Consider the following 17,435-nt stretch of genomic DNA (forward strand, 5'->3'; position numbering starts at 1 on the left):
CAAATAAACAGGTAAAATCATGCGTCTGTCTGGCCGCATGACCGCATCAGATAAATCACCGGCGCTCTTCATTTTTCAATGGTTCAGTGGCCCTTTTAAGGCGATAGAAATGAGACAAATTGTCAGAATTTTTATCTGGGTTGCATAGACCCTCTGCCCGTTTTTTTGAGTGTCGGTCTTCGTAAGTCTGGGCCCTGAATAAGACTCCGACCAACCCTTCATACCCTTAGACCCTCCAATCGGGCCCTTGATCGTTGGACTCGTGATCCCCAGGCTCTTCGGACTTCCTCGCACACTGCCTCTGTCCGACTCGGGGCCCCTTGACAACACAGGGCCCCTGTTAGGCGCGTGGGCCGCGGGGCCGGAACAGTCGTAAATCGCTGGCTGCGGCCATGCCCTGCTTGGGAAATGGGTCCTCAGGCCCAACCTGCCACGGAGACGACAGCTCGTTACTGGTGGTGTCCGACCGAAATATGGGCCTTTATAGACTCAGTGGGCCCTTGATTAGCGCGCAGGGGTCCTCCGGCTGGAATTGAAGTGCCCGGCCCTGCGGACCAGCGCCCCGAAATGAGACCCCGGCTGTCGTTTCGGGTCCTTCGGCCCTCAAATCAGGCCCTTAATCGCAGGTTCCGAGGGGCCCGAAGGGGCACCTCGCAACCTAAGTGTGGGGGGGGGGGGGGCACGTTCCCCTTTGTGACCTCGCCGTCTGCGCTACTGGGTAGGAGATGTTGCTTGAGCACTATTAGTAATGTCGTAGGACCCTTCATTGCGACGAGAACCGGCGGGGTGAGTGAGAGCAGCGCACGCTGTCTATCGCCACCTGCCATCTATTGTTTGATCCTAGTACTGTAGGCGCAAGAGTCTGCTACTGATGGCGTTAGGAGAAGTGAGGTACACGCGTTGCGTGCTTAGTAAATGCGGCCCGCATTCAGACGAGGTTCTGAACTTTTACGCTTTTGTAGGCCCAGCAACATCCTTAACATTCAAACGTGCATCCTCGATGGCATCTGTACACTTCCAACATGTATATTTACGTGTTTTTTTTAAAGTTTGCAATGGCGGGGCACCATAAAGGCATTCGTTGGAACAATAAATGCACCGCAGACTCACAAATTTGGGGCACGGATTATAACAGCATCGCATGCTGCTACCGTGGACGCTTTAAACACGGCCACGCACTCTGTTATGTGCGAAAGTCAGATGCAACAATCTTGGAACGCTTTGTTCAGGATTGATGTCAGATCTCGACGATCCGAGCAGATAATGGCGCGAAATCGATTTTATCGTGTAGAGGCATGAGCTGTCTTCAAACCATCCAGATAGCCTAATAATGTCAGACCCATGAATGATCGCCAGGTGACCAACGTCCCATTTTTTCGAACGCAATCTCGAATACAGCATGCTGGTGTCTAGACCGATTGAGCTGAAGCCGTGAGATTGACACAGATTTAAATCTCAGTCGACGGTGACTATTATCTGCCCAAAAGTGTTTATGTACTACTCAATTTTGATTGCAATCGTTAAAACGTCCGTCACTGCAAAGGCATTGGTTTTTGGTCGGCGTGTTTATGTGATCGAAGGCGCGGAATATTTGCATCAGGCGTGGTGACACGGACCTTGGGTTGGGAGGACAAAATTTTCCAGCGGGAATCCCGGACAAAATGAGGCAACATCAACAGGGGCCTACTGAAGTTGCTCAGTGCATTAGCGAGAAGCATTATTCACATAGATAAGACAGTAGCAATAGCCTTGTTCCTCGGAGAAAAACCGGGAGAATAGAGATATACTTGGATCGATATTTGGCAGCATGCCTTAATCGAAACAATACCGGAAGTTAGGTGATGCACGGAAGGGACCTCCTGTCCCAGAAATGGCGCTTCCTAAATATGGAGGGTGCCTCCGAAACCAGAGCAGGGCCCTCATGAGCTAGTAAAGGAGCCTCCTTAACATACTATTTTGCTTACTTACCTACAGTATGGGTAGCTTATTAAAAAAGGTGGTCTCCTAATCCAGAAAGCGGGGGCCTTTTCAGCTGCGGTTCATTACTCTATGTATCTCACCTATAGGGGCCTTCTCGCCCTGAATTTTGGCGATCTATGGCAGCTACAACGCCTTTAGTTTGGGAAAAGTGGTCTCCTAATATCTTTGGGGGGTGGGCAAAAGCACTGTCGTCGCCCCCTCCGCCTTGCTGCACCGCCCCTGATTCCTGCAGATGTAGAAACGTCATGCCTGGCAAAAATGCCCTGTAAAGCTCTCATATTACACGGATTTGCTAGCCGTGCTTCAGGACACATTTTTCTTGTAAAGACATAACTGTTACACGTCAAAAGGACGTACGTTCAGCACAAAAGTGACATAGCGAACAGGTAAACGCGGGTGTTCAAACACATGAAAACATCGTACAGGGGCACAACGTGTCAGAGTTCCGCAAAATATATAACTCTGATTTATTTTGACAAGGATGAATCGAATGACGTATTTCGGTAAAACCCGGTTTTGTTGGACATGGCTGTAATCACGCCTCTAAGATTGCGTGTGGTTCGTCTGGATTGAGGGTTCAGGCTAGAATCTGGAGAGGATAAGCTGGCCTGAACAAGGGTAATTTGTACGGGAAGGTGTACAAACACGCACTCTGAGAACAGAATTCAAGGGATCAAAGTCCCATTTGGTACAGGCTTGAGGGAAAACGTGCCTTTAGTGGTTTTACCCGTGTTTTTTTTTATAGCATAACGAGCAAGAGGATATCTTCTACCAATTCAGTATCCAAGCTTACTTTCACGAGGGGGCCAAATCGTGGCATAAGGGGCTCTTTCAGCCAAGGCGGCTCTGCTCTTGATTACTAAAGTAGCACTGTTTTTTTTTATTCAGGGATCCTTTCAGCCTTGGGATCAAATGTCGATGCCTGCAGGGGCCATTTTGATGTTTTAAACATATCTACGGGCGTCTTAAACTGTCAGCAATGACCGGGACTTTCGGACCCAGGGGGCTTACACCACCTCGAGGGAGGCGAGGGCATGACCCCAAAATCTTCCTGACCGCACCACTTTGGTTGCATGCGTAACGTGATAGGCGTCAAGGTGCCGGTAGCACAAACCACAGACCTTTGGGTTGGGCTGGGGTGGGGTGGGCGGGGCGTGACCTGCCAGGGCATGACTTGGCCTGGAGCGGCGGATTGGGGGCAGGTAGAGAGCAGGTGCCCGCTCCCAATTCCTGACTATGATATTTGAATGCGGTTACATGATATGGGGGTGTATGACACAACTTGACATGGGGGTACACATATGGCGGTAGGAATATAGAAAAGTGGGGCAAAAGTCACGCTGCTCTCCGCTTTCCCCCGCATAAATTCTGCTGCCACTGGGCATCAGATGACAGGACAGAACAGGGGTGGATCCCGGATTTCGTCAAGGGGAGGGAGAGAACGCAACATTGTGGTGCCTTTTAGAGTTTGCCCCCCCCCCTCCAAAAAATATTCTTACATTTCGGTCATTTTGTCCTAGGGCAAGTCCTATGTAATATATATATATATATATATATATATATATACATATATATACGTATTTGCTTGCTCACTTATCTAATAAATGCGGACACCCATCTTACTGTGCACAGCCTTATAAAGCAAGGCGTGCTACGCATGCACACACATAAAGTTCGCTCATTTTCTACATGTCATTTTAAACGCTGTGATTTCGAGGCTAAATTTTCGGAACGACAGGCAAAACAAGCTTGAGTTGTCTGCTAACAACCATCAAAAACAAGCACGGACTTAATTCTTAGCTTATGGATTTACGACCAGCCTGCTGTGCGATGTAATCAGCTGATGGCTGATGACTAATGCGGAATTTTTCCTTTGTTTTAAGAGTACAACATATGCTAGCATTCAAAATATTTTAAGAACGTGATGCACAAGCATAAGAAGTGTCACACACTCAATAACCAATGAACACAGGACATACGACGTCGGCGGCATGCGAAATTACGTTCAGCAATTGCGCATGAAAATTAAATCGGCGCATATTGGACTGCTGCTCTAAGGCGAAGGCACCAAGGCCAATAAATAGGGACGGAACATGAGCGATCATGGGTGCCGAGGGAGGTCAAGAAAGTGGCTCCCGCCAACAAGTATAGGGTCCTCAGAGCAAGCAAAAAGAGCCCAAGACCAACGTGGTGGGCCCCTAAACGATCGGCAGTGCCTCGGCAGGCTGACATATAAGGCCTCGGCCATAGCACAGGGCCCTCTGAGCAAATGGGATTTATCCAAGACCATAAATTAATACCACTGTGCGATCAAAGGTGCACGGGCAGTTTAACAACACGAGCCTCGATAGGAGTGAAGAGTCCTCCGCAAATGAGACCAAAGGGAGAGAGCTCTCGATCAAAGAAGAGGGCCCCTGAGCATCGAGTGCCTCCGTGCCTTACCTTATAAGAGTCCTAGCAACAGCACAAGGCCCTCCAAGCAAGTAGAAAGAATCCGAGACTTTCTACTGGCCCCTGAGCAACTGAGTGTGCCCAGGCATATGGGGCCTCCGGGAAAAGTGTATAGAGCCTTTCGGGCGAATAGGAAGAACCCGTGGAGGAAAACCTGATCGATCAACAGTGCTCAGGCATGGAGGCAGAGAGCGTCCCAAACACACATCGGGCCCTATGAGAAAATGCAAAGAGATCAAGGGCATAGTGGAAAGCTCTAGCTTCTAGACAGCATAATAAGCCCCAAAATTTCCCCAAGCAACACTTTCTCAATCAGCGAAGAATAAAATTTGTTTGCTAATGAATCCTTTAGCTTTGCTAACAATGGTTCTTGGCCGTCTGTAGGCCCAAAGGTACCCAATTTTGTTGTGTTTTGTTGTAACAAGCCTGCGTCCGTCCGGTCGGTTACGGGCCCCTTCGGAGCCTTTAAGTCCCCTCGGCACGGTCCGTAAGGCATGGTCCCGTCCTCCCCCCCCCCCCCTGCCCCTGACCCTCTGCATCTGCCGCCGGCCCGAGCAGCAGAGCAGCATCTGCCCGGCCCGCCAAGAACATAAGACCATTCATTCAAATAAGACAAGTGCTCACGACGCATTGTGTAGGGCTCTGAACGCTCAAGTGCGCCCGAGCAGCTTAACATATAGGGCCCCTGTCAAGAGCGTAGGCCCCCCCCCCCCCCATTCAAATAGGGAGTACCCAAGGACCAATGTAGAGGGCCTCCGAATGGTCGAGTGTGCCGGAGCAGGTTAACAAATCGGGCTCCCAACAAGAACGCAGGGTCCTCTATTCGAATGGGAAGCACCAAAGACCTCATGTAAATGACCCCAGAATGATGGAATGTGCCTGAGCAGCTTATCAGAAGGGGCCTGACAACAGCGTGGGGCCCCCCATTCAAATAAGAAGTACCAAATACCTAGTGAGGAGGGCCCCGAAAGATGGCGTATACCCGAGCAAGTTATCGGGTGGCCCAGACGGGAGTGTAGAGCCCTAAATTAAAATATCAAGACCCAAGAAATAGGGCCCCGACGAATCCAGTGAGGCCGAAACAGTGAACGACAAGTGCGCAGGGCCCTCCATTGAGGTGGGAAGTACCCACGACACAATCTGGAGGTCCCCTGGATATTCGAGTGGGCCCGAGCAGGTTAACGGATGGGGCCCCGGCAAGGGCGTAGGCCTTCCGTTCAAATATTAAATGCCCGCGACACGATGTAGAGGGCCCCGGATAATTGAGTGCGCTAGAGCGCATTAACAGGTAGGGCCCTCGAAAAGAGCGGAGGGCCCTCCATTCAAAAAAGAAAGTACCCAAAACCAGATAAAGAGGTCCCTCACAATCGAGTGGGCCCGATAATCTCATAAGAAGAGGCCCCGACGGGAGCGTGCGGTCCTCCATTCAAATAAGAAGCACCCAAAACCCGGCGCGGAGGGTCCGAAAGATGGAGTGAACCCGAACGGGTTATCAGATGACCCCGATGGGAGCAGGCGGCCGTAAATTCAAACACCAAGAACCAACGTGCAGGCCTCCCCCCCCCAGGTCCTTCCCCCCCCCCCCCCCCCGAGCAACCCAGTGTGGCCGAGGAGGCGAACAGAATGGGCCCCCGACAAGTGCGGAGGGCCCCATTCAAATAGCACGTGCCCAGGGCCCAATGTAGAGTGCCCCCGGAAGATCAAATGTGCCCGAGCAGGTTATCAGATAGGCCCCCACAAGAACGCAGGACCCCCATTAAGAAAAGAAGTACCCGAGACCCAGTGTGGAAGGCCCCCGAACGACTGAGTGTGCCCAAGCAGGCCATCAGATGGGCCCCCGACGGGAGCGTAGGGCCCTGAGCATGCAAGTGATGGAGAATTGGTAACGCTCTAGACCAATGTAGAGGGCTCACGAGCATATCGCAAGTGTGTCGGTAGGTTAACCGAGACCCACTTGGAGGACCCCTGAGCAACCGAGAACATCCCGGCAGGTTAAGATATGAGACCCCGGCTATAGCTCACAGAGCCTTCCTAGCGAATGGACAGAATCCGTGGAAGGGCTCGTGATTGACAAGAGTACCCCGGCACGCTAACAGGAAGAACCCCAACCACAGCGCAGGGCCCTCCGAGCAAACGCAAATAAATTAAGGGCAACGTGGAATGCTCCTTAACGATCGAAATGATCCCGCGAATTGGCGTGTAGGTCCCCCGGAAACAGCACGGGGCCCCTAGACAGTGTAATGAGGCCTAAAATGTCCAGTTCACAACTTTTCCAATCATTGAATGATTTTCTGCGACTTCTCATAGGCCCTTCACTTTCGCTTACAACTGTTCTTGGTCGCCTGGAAGTCCAAGGATACCCAGTTTTGTTGCGTTTTTGTGTTAAAAAACTGCGCCTGTTCGGCCGCTTATGAGCCTCCTCGGAGCCAATGGGCCCCTTCGGGGCCCAAGGGAGCTATGGTCCCGGGCCCCCTCCCTCTGGATGCGCCCCTGGGGCAGAAGACAGGAGATGGAAAATCGGAATAACCAGGATAGGATAGAACAGATAAGGACACAAAACAAGACGAGAGAAGAATGGGAAGAACAGGGTGGAGGAGAAGATAATAGCACAGGGCAGAATATGACACGACAGAAAATGAGCAGCGTATGTCGGGACAGGGCTTGACATGCAGGATCGAAGATGGCTCAAGATGGAAGAAAACAGACTCGAGAAGAATGTGATAGTACACCGCAGCACAACACATGAGGAAACAAGGCAAAAGAAAAATCGCCAATATAGATTGAGAAAAATGTTTCTGTCAGCCCTTGCCCAAAAACAGTGTGAACGTCGGCTCTTTTGTGCCGCCCAACCCGCCTCTCCCCCCTCTAAACTCAGCACTCGCCGCAGTGTTGTCGTTATCGCCCCACATATCGCTCCTGGTGTGTCCTTGATTGTGCCGCTCCTACTTCTCTGGACGTAATACCGTCGCCTCACGTAATCCGTGAGCTTTTTGGCGTCTTTCAAGTGGTTGGCCATTTTGACGTGCAGTGACGACTGAGTACGTACGCCATAAACTAATGGCTGCGGTTTGCCTGTATCCAGTGGTATCATGATGCCTGTGACGTCCAGCCGCTCGTATTAGACTCACGAGCGCACGTGCAAATATCGTACAAACAAGCAGAGGCGCCACTTATATATTTTTTAATGAGGGTACTGAGACCCCAATGCTGAATTGAGCTCCCTCAACGCTCCTTTGGGCCCTCTCCCCTCCCAACTTATGTGAGCAAAGAGGGAAACCCAAGCTAAATAAATGTAGAACAATCATCTCTGGTGAGGTGTTCTACGCAAGAGGTACCTAAAAAGGTTTGTGCATCTAATGTGTGGGTCATGCCAACTCCTTCGTACGCTAAGCCTGTCTTCATAAATGCTTGACAAGTTTTTTATGATAACGCCTGGATAGAACAATTCACTGCAATATGTGGTAGCTTGAAAAAGTACAGGGTTGCCAGACTAAAGTTTAGGCATACTTTCCCCAACAGTGACAAGTGTATTTGCAATACAATCGTGGTTGTTGTGGTTTTATAATGCGGTCAGGGACAACAATAGTTATTCATAACCCCATCCTAGCATTTACTAAGATGTTTTTTTTTTTATTCTTCCGTGAATTACAACCCATTCTAAGCTTTACACAAAAAGGCAGCTCATATTAACCTGAAAAAGGATTTCCTTCCTCCACAGCAAAGCCGTTTTGAGTCTACAAATTGCACTCAAAAGTTTCTTCTTCGGTTTGGAAGTCTAGGACGCAAATTGGAATGAAAGAAATCCGGAGAGAAATAATATTTTGGGGTAGCTTTGGGTAGATCACCGTTTTCGGCTTGGCCCCCGCCCCCCCCCCCCCCCCCCTCCTAGCCGATTGTCGAAACTGACACCTCTGCACACAGTGTTTATTGTGAGCTGTATAACACTCATTTCGGGGCATCGTCGGGTTTCCAGCAGGGTTGGGTCGTTGCCCAGCGGCAGTCGCGTGGCAGCAAGAGGTCCAACATGTCGCCTCGGAGCTGGCAATGGAGCTTCAGCTTCAGTGCCAGCTGCCGACGCCGCAGTCGACGCCGCCGCTCTGCCGGTCTGTCTGCATGGCATCGACCCATTAGCGGTCACTTGCAGGAGGCACACGGCACCTCTCAACGATCACTCCTCGGTCCCCGGAGCGGGTCTGGCGCGGCCGACATCGAGGCTCCAGCACGAATCACCAGCCACGCACCAGCGCGACCGCCACCGACGGAGCTCCAGCGCGGCCTCCAGTTGTGAGGATTTACGATATTCAGTGTTCGGAGCAGGCTTCTGGGGTTGGAAATGTAGGTAAGACAGCTATATAGAGTTCAAAGTTCCGTTCACTCGGAGAACGTAATACAGCACCAGTAGAGGCACAGCTAGCTAACTCCCACCCGTTGGTGTAGATCAGAGAAGTAGTTTGAGACGGTGGGTCAGCCGTGGTTGGGGCTGTGGTTGTTGTCAGCAACTGTGGGCCAGTGATGATGATGGAAGTGAACGGATATGGTGGGTCAGCTGTGTTGAAGGCTGTGGCGGCGGCAGCTTACAGCAGCTGTGGGCCAGTGATGATGATGGAAGTGAATGGATATGGTGGGTCAGCTGTGTTGAAGGCTGTGATGGCGGCAGCTTACAGCAGCTGTGGGTCAGTTGTGGCGGCGACCGCACCGACACGGAATCACCTGAGTGGTGACTGTGGTGGCGACAGTGGACGGAGGCTGACAGGAGCTGTCGGTCAGCTGTGGCGATGGTAGTGGCGGTGGTTGTGATGGTGGTTGTCGATGGCTGATGTGGGTCTTCTGTGGTGGCAGCTGAAGACAGCGACTGCGCGCAGCTGCGGTCGTAAGTGGGGACGGAGACGATGGTCTCGCTGTGATGGCAACTTTGGTGAGACATTCTCGGCCAACTATGGCCAGGGCAGTGAAACCTCTCTCAAGCTGAAGGCGGAACTGAAAGCTGCTTTTAATAATTTCTCCCCCGCCGACGTCCATGGGATTAATCTAAAAAATTTATAAAGTGCGATAGGCTCAGCTTATCAGCTCCACCCTCCAGTTTCCGCACCACTCCTCCAGCTCCCGTCAGCTCCACCCTCCAGTTTCCGCACCACTCTCCCAGCTCCCGTCAGCTCCACCCTCCATTTACCGCACCACTCCCCCAACTCCCGTCAGCTCCACCCTCCAGTTACCGCACCACTCCCCCAGCTCCCGTCAGCTCCACCCTCCAGTTACCGCACCACTCCCCCAGCCCACGTCAGCACCACCTTCCAGTTCCCGCACCACTCCCCCAACTCCCGTCAGCTCCACCCTCCAGTTCCCGCACCACTCCCCCAGCTCCCGTCAGCTCCACCCTCCAGTTCCCGCACCACTCCCCCAACTCCCGTCAGCTCCACCCTCCAGTTCCCGCACCATTCCCCCAGCTCACGTCAGCTCCACCCTCCAGTTCCCGCACCACTCCCCCAACTCCCGTCAGCTCCACCCTCCAGTTCCCGCACCACTCCCCCAGCTCACGTCAGCACCACCTTCCAGTTCCCGCACCACTCCCCCAGCTACCGTCAGCACCACCCTCTAGTTTCCGCCAGCCCGCACCCCTAGTTGTGGTCGTGGTCGTGGATGGAGATGGTGACTCAGCTTTGGTGGCGGTGGTGGATGGAGACGACGGCCAACTGTGGAAGTGGTAACGGTACAGGCTGTTCTCACGTCATGATTAATCGTAGAACGAAGCCGAGCAAACAACGCCGAGCAAATCGACCTTCGCGAAATCAGCCGGCAACGTACCGGCAACGTACTGTCCCTCCATTGAGTAAGATCGGCTCTGGTTGATTAGAACGGCAGGCGCTCACTTCAAAACATCTTAGGAAAAGGTCAAGTACTCGATTTGCCCTTGCTGACTATTTAACTTTCACATGTACACTCTCGTCACAAATGAAACCTAAAGTCGTTGGTACAGGAAGTTCTTACACTTGTAATAAGTGCCAGTCAGACACATGCACCCGCTCACACGCATTCATTTAATCACAACGTTTGCGTAGAGCATTGCAACATCGAACCGCAATCTTGCAATCCTATTTTGTACGATTTCCAGTCTGAACGCATGTGTTACATTCCGGGCCCGCTGTTGAGCACATATACGGTTGAAGGTAACTGAAACGAAAGGTAAGAAATATTGCTGTCAGAAATATGTTTTATCAATTTTGACCAAACATTGTATTGAATGGATTTCTGGGATCAGATCGCACGATAATCAGCGTTTGCGTGCATGCACCATTCCCCAGCAGTGGCAGGTGTGTGTGTGTGTGTGGTGTGTGTGTGTGTGTGTGTGTGTGTGTGTGTGTGTGTGTGTGTGTGTGTGTGTGTGTGTGTGTGTGTGTGTGTGTGTGTGTGTGTGTGTGTGTGTGTGTGTGTGTGTGTGTGTGTGTGTGTGTGTGTGTGTGTGCTTGTAAACCCTCCTAAGTGGGGACCGAGGTCCGCTACACTCACGCAAGGTGAGGACCGTTTTCAAGGTGGGGGCCGAAAATCGGTCCTCATTTTGCAAACCATTGGAAAACGCTAATTTCGTCCAGATATTGGTCTGGTATCAATCCCTTAGAGGTCCCCACATGGTAGGTTTTGTCCGTCAAGTGTATGTTTCGTGGTCACGTGACTTAGGTCGACTTACACAAATCCGCCGGAGAAGTTTCTCGCCTTTCGACTGAAATGTGTGACGTCATCTTTGAGCAGAGGTGTGCTGATCTTGTTGTCACCTTGAACGCACCATGTAATGTTGATTTCACACGACAGAATTGACTGAAGTAACTAGATGATAAACAACAGTTATTTCTATATGCCTTAAGACGTCTAATAATGAGCAAACATTAACAATCATGTGGTTTGGCAGGGCACATGTATAGTACCCATCACTACTGATTGTTATGGCAGACCTTGGCCGCGGGTTGGAATGCCGTGGAGGTGTCGCGTCGCTCGGCTGGTGTGGCGTTGCGCGATCGAGGGACGTGAGATATAACTGCGTGGTACGTAGTGGTGTTCCTGTGGGCTGTCACGATGTGGTGAGTACTGATAGCTGCATGATGTTCTGTACTGGAAGCTCTGTTTTTTAAGTGCGTGAAGTGTCGGGCTCGGGTGCACTGCAGTGTCAGGGACGGGGAAAATTCTTTCAACTTGATGACGGTGCGGCAGTTTTACCGTTAAAACCTCTGTAGCTATGAAGGAGGAAGGGGGCAAGCATTAGGTGCGCAGCGCTATGTGGGGCAATGCAAATTCTTCCAACTTGGGAGTTGCGTGGCTGTCTTAGCGTTGCATCCCGTGTAACTGTCGACGGGAAGGGGGGGGGGGGGAAGGGGGGAGGGATCAGCGTGCTTTTCACCTCATGTTCCTATTTACCCCTCAATGGGGTGCGCCATTCTCACCTTACCTGCATGCACTGAGTGGGGGCGTAGGTACATAAAGTGAGTAGGGGGGGGGGGGGGGGTTGCCAAAACTTGTGAAATGATGAAGCCTAACCCAAAGATCATCAACAAACCAATTTCTCTCTGAATTTGGCGCTATTTCATTTCTTAGTTGACAGCTGTAGCTAGATTTCGGAGGGGGGGGGCCTAGAACCCCCCCCCCTTCCCTAACGGAATAGGAAACGTGAACCCTGATATCGAGTAGCGATGGCAGGAAACCTTAAAGCCCTTCAACCAGCAGATCAACACACGAGATGTGAACAGCCATGCTTTTTGGAAGCTGCAATTAATGCGTGCTTGATCACTTCAGAATGAATGCAACTTTGACCAGCATGGCCATAAAAGCATGGTGATCTGCGGACTGATCTGCTTGTGGCCCTCCACGTCATGGGGAGCAAATAGCTTTTCCTGCCTGCTCACACCACGTCATGTCAGAATGATTTGTCAGTTAATAAAACATCAAAACTCAACTTTTCGACCAATGCATTCCTTGGACCCTTCCACAGCTGCTTGATGTAGCAGTCTTTTGTAGCCTGGAGGTGCAATTCTTTTGTTTTTATTTCAGTTTCCATGAGATAGCACAGTAGATACTAGATTCGTGGCCCAACTCATTAATTTGTTGAAAATGTGCATATTGCATATGCTTTCCACCCTCTATGTTCTCAATTCCAGGCAAAACATAGTTTAACCTACCATAATTTGTGGACTGTAGTGATTTGTGGTGGTGCTGGGGAGCAGCTAAATCAAGGGCGTAGCCTGCAAAGGAAGTAGCAAAATAAGGCGAGATTATGTCCACTCTGTTAGATAAATCACAAACTGAAAGCTTAACGTGTACCTTTTAACCAATAGGGAGCAGCAGGGGGCGCAGCCAGAGGTTTCATAAGGGGGGGGGGCACAGGATTGACAGAGGACACCCTGATAGTAAAATCCCCCCCCCCCCAAATCGCCTCATATGACCCATTTGTTATTAAAGACAGTTAAAGTTTTTCTTATTGAGCTCAGACCGACACGGAGCTGACTGTTCGTTGCTCGCGATCGCTGACCGAAATAGAGGAGTTTTCTGTCTCAGGGGTCCCCATCGGTGCCAAAGATCATCTTACTGACATTTGAGATCATGACCTTACGAGCGGGGGTCCTTAATGTGACCTACAGCCAGCCCTTCGGACTCTTCTAATCTTATATTAGTATTTGGTCTCTTATATTAATCTTTGGTCCATATTTGATCTCGAGAGACCCTTCGGCCCCTCTTTGGGCCCCCTCAAAATCGCTCTGACTCGGGGCTGCTTGCCGCCACAGTTCGACACGGTGGCCCCTAACCGACACAGAAGCCCTTCATTGTACCAGGGACCCCGAACATTACAAATCGCGAGCCCCGGCCCTGTTTCTGCTTGGGAAATGGGTCTCAAGGGCTCAGACGGGCATGGAGCCGACTGTTCGGTGTTCGTGGTCTCGGGCCGATTGTCTCAGGGGGGGGGGGGGGTGATCCTAAAACGGGGCAAGGGGACCTCTGAATAGTATTTTAAGTCACGACCCTGCGGGCCGCGATTCTTTGCGTGACCTACAGTCAGTTCTTTAGACCCTTATACCCTCCAAACGGGCCTTTGATCGTCGGTTCCGGTGTGCTGCTCAAAAGTGCTGTTCAAAAGTTGAAGAAAGATATACATTTAATCTTGGGTGTTTTTGGTTTATTCTTAGCACGCATTAGCAGTTCTGAAAATTTGACAGCCAGATGCAAATATTTCACCACCTTGCCAATAATTATTGATGCTTTGAATGGTCATTCTTTCCGCATGTCAATTTACAAAATTGTAAAATAAACGGCCTAGACTGCTTAGCAAGCGCGCGGGTTGATCGAGTAAAACATTTTAAAACGCCTTCTGTTTCATACGCAAGCGCGCGGGTTGATCGAGTAAAACATTTTAAAACGCCTTCTGTTTCATACTTAGTAAGCTTCTGGCTTTCGTTCGGGCTGGTCAGGTGTTACCGATATGACATGACCGGTGTACTGGCCCTAAACACTAGGGTCAGTGGGTCTGATTGACATGAAAACAGACATGTCACTACTTTGGTGGTGGGTTCAGGATATACGCGACAAGCAATACTTAGCAAGTACAAGCAATGTGGGATACGTCTCATCATTTTATTACCGTCCCCTACTCATCTTTAAGAAAGCCATTCATTTGTCATTCCTCTTAAATCTGTATTATTTGCTCTTGCGATTTGGAGACCTGCGATGAATAAAGTGTTCCCTTCTAATACCATTCCCTTGACCATGTGATGTAATGCTAGCTTGTGATGAAAACTGGCATTCACTTCATGGAAGAAAGCATGGCGGCCAAAAAGGTGGCATTCCAGGAACTGATAGATTTCTGGTAAACAGACTTGATGATATTGTATTCATGCATTTTATGTGTGAACAGACACGTGAACAGGGTTGACGGGTCTTGCGTAATTGATCTTTTGTAATCTTGACGTGCGTCTCGCATATGTCTGGATTACATGTTTTTGCAGGGGTTTGGTTTCCTCTCCCGGTGGACGACTTTAGCTCCCCACCGACTTGTGATGCAGACAATCCCAATTCAGTGGTCAGCCTTCTCTTCCCAGTTTATGGCGTCTGCCCTGGCAGGAAGGCTGGACCAGGCAGCGAATCGAACCCCGTACGTCTGGTTTCCTGTACGCGCGGCTTAACGTATGTTTCTCTGCCTGTTTGGTACTGTCAAAAGGCAACCAACATGTGTTGTGTTTTACAAATGCTCGTGCTTACTGTTACAGGCACCGATCATACCGCTTGAAGTTATTCAGCATATCACTAGCAAAGATGGCATGTTTACACTGGTGAAGTATAGTGGCTTCAGGTAAGAGCATACATTGTCCCAATCTCCTCGAGCTAACAAGTGATCCTTGTTGGTAGGACCTCAGTGAATGACACTCGTGCATTACGTTTCGTTTGAACAGCTGTGTGCCGATTTTTAAGACATTCAGTGAAAGACTGAATGACTTGAGTGCTTCGTCTATGCGTTTCTTGGCATAGCTCTTCAGAGCATGAATAAACCGATATATGCATTGTTATACTTACCTGAAAATGAGCATGGGCGGTGCCGAGATGGGAGACAAACGGGCTGTTCGATCCCCTTTTCTCCAAAGACCTCGACAAAACCCATGACCAATGTGCGTGCCGTGGAAAACCCTACGACCCATGCGCCCAGGGGCCCATTACCCAACCAAGCAAAAGATGGTAGTCAATGGACTATTTTTGCAGTGAACGCTCAAAGGGCCAATGTCAAATTTTCAGAAGCATGTAGGTTTTAGCCCCTGCCCCTATCCATCCCCGGTTCTCTTACCCATGCCTTACAGTGGTGCAACCAAAGACACGTGAGCTATGTATACCCATGCGCGTGCCCTGGGAAGGCGTGGATTTTCGGCGATGCTAGCAACTAGCCCTGACGTCTTCCATGGTGATGTGTTATGATCGTTAGGCGAGGGTATGATTGTACGATAAAAATAGCGTCATGAAATTAATGAAACGGGTCTCCAGGGTGTTCCAGGGCCTCCTAAATGCTTTTTTTCCTCGCGCATGAGAAAATGATCGTATAGAGTAAGAGCCAACGTTTCTTTGCTTGATTTTACAAGTACAGAATTCTCTGACTATTCTTAAGGCCCCTTCTGACCACTCCAGGGCCCCCCAAGTTTTTCCGTGTGCCACTCCTGGCCACTAGTAGTCTTCTGCTTGCCTAATTGGCGGGCATTCTCACTTTTTCAACTTATTTCAGAGTTCCTACATGGGTTTCAAGAGAAAGAGTGCCCCCAAGCCTAATTCGGTTATATTTTAAGAAAGGTTGGTGCATGGTTCAAAAAAGTTTCTTAAAGTATTGAATGAAACATGAGCAGCAGCATAAGACGAGAGCATCAGATGGCACAGTGCCCTTTGAGAGTGGGTGTAGCAACCAAGGGTGATTGTGCTCTGTTTGGGTTTAAAACTGATCAGTGGTACATACCACCTAACAAAATAACGTGTCATGGCACAGACTGTGTGTCATTGCTGCAAATCCCAACTGCTCTGCGCGGGAAATTTGCTCATTGCTTTGTTTCGTAACGTTTTGCAGCTTGTGTGTCGTCATTGTTTTTTACTTGCTTTTAGTTAAATATAAAGTGGTTCTTTTGTACTTGCCAAGATACCCGTCATCACGAACATTTTTGTTCCGTCCATGAAAGAAACTGTTCATAGAATTTGAACATGCGCATGGACACGTGGCCATGTGGCTTTGAACAGCCACTTGGCCATGTGGCTTAGCTGGCTAAGGCGTTGGCTTCGGAGCCCGAAGTACCCTGGTTCGCCTCTGACCACCGGCGCGTTGTGTCTCGGTCCCCTCGGCAAAAGAATCGCAACTCCGATAGGTCTGGCACTGTAGCGCATCGTTGAGTAACCCGAACGATCCTTCTTCCGACGTACTGGTTTTTTGTTTTCGTTTTTGCTTAATACTCATCGTTAGGTAACCAATGGCGATCGGTCTGTCCGCAGATCATGATAATGATGCTTCTGGCCTCATTCCTGATGACAATGAAGATGAAGATCCTACGCACCTCCCCGACCCGCGGCCAGCAACGGACACGAATGAGGATGAGGACCAGGACATGGACGGGGACATGGATGAGGACGAGGACAAGGGCTAGTTCAAGGATATGGACGAGAACTAGGATATGGAGGAAGTCAAAGACGAGAACGAGGACGAGGACCAGGATGAGGCCCAGGTAGTGGCCAAGAACAGCAGAAGGGCTTCCGGCGAACACAGTGTCTCTGTTGAAAAATCTCCTAAAACAAGAAAGCTATCCCTAAAGCGGAACGTTTGTCCCTATTGTGGTACCCTGCACACAAAACTTGCGGGCCATCTTTTCCGGAAGCATAAACAAGAACCCGACGTACTTGACGCACTCGCCTTTCCAAGAGGATCAAGGGAGAGGAGAGTCACTCTGGAAGGTATCATTCATAAAGGCAATTTCAAACATATCTCTGCTGTTTTCCGAGATGGGCGAGGAACGATCGTCCCAAGAGGCGTCCACCTCAAGATATGAATATCAACGTGGAAGATATGCTGCCATGTGGGAAATTTCACGGTTTCTTTTCTAGACGCAGCCTCTTTCGGCATCGGTGCCACGCCCATGGGAAAACTGCCTCTGGGGGCGGAGTCCAGTCCCAGGGAAGGTCCTTGCTGCCGTGCCACAGAGATGCCGCGGCTGGTTTAGAAAACCAGATGGCGAAGATGTAAGACGATAGTATTCCGTCCACTTGCAGGCATGATGCCCTTATCATGGAGTTCGGGGCCCGTCTCTACACAAGATTGGGCCACGAGCGCCACCAACATGCACACATCAGAGAAAAAATGCGGCAGCTGGGACGACTGCTGCTGGAGCTGAATGTATCAAGCCCAGGATCAGGTCTAGAGATGTTAATTCACCCCGCAAAGTTCGTGGAAGTGGTAGGCGCGGTCAAGAACCTGGCCGGTGTGAAGGAGGGCAAATATCATAACCCATCGCTTG

The 17,435-nt window shown here is 50.3% G+C and overlaps 1 long non-coding RNA gene across 1 annotated transcript; it reads left to right on the plus strand.

Moving 5' to 3' along the window:
• Positions 1 to 11,416: 11,416 nt before the first annotated feature.
• Positions 11,417 to 16,478, plus strand: LOC119099282 (uncharacterized). The gene is made up of 3 exons (XR_005094334.1): positions 11,417 to 11,501; positions 14,673 to 14,755; positions 16,420 to 16,478. It is a non-coding gene; the product is annotated as an uncharacterized LOC119099282 (long non-coding RNA).
• Positions 16,479 to 17,435: the final 957 nt, after the last annotated feature.

The sequence above is a fragment of the Pollicipes pollicipes genome, unplaced genomic scaffold, assembly GCF_011947565.3.
Source record: "Pollicipes pollicipes isolate AB1234 unplaced genomic scaffold, Ppol_2.1 Scaffold_4740;HRSCAF=5597_pilon_pilon_pilon, whole genome shotgun sequence".
Taxonomy (NCBI): domain Eukaryota; kingdom Metazoa; phylum Arthropoda; class Thecostraca; order Pollicipedomorpha; family Pollicipedidae; genus Pollicipes; species Pollicipes pollicipes.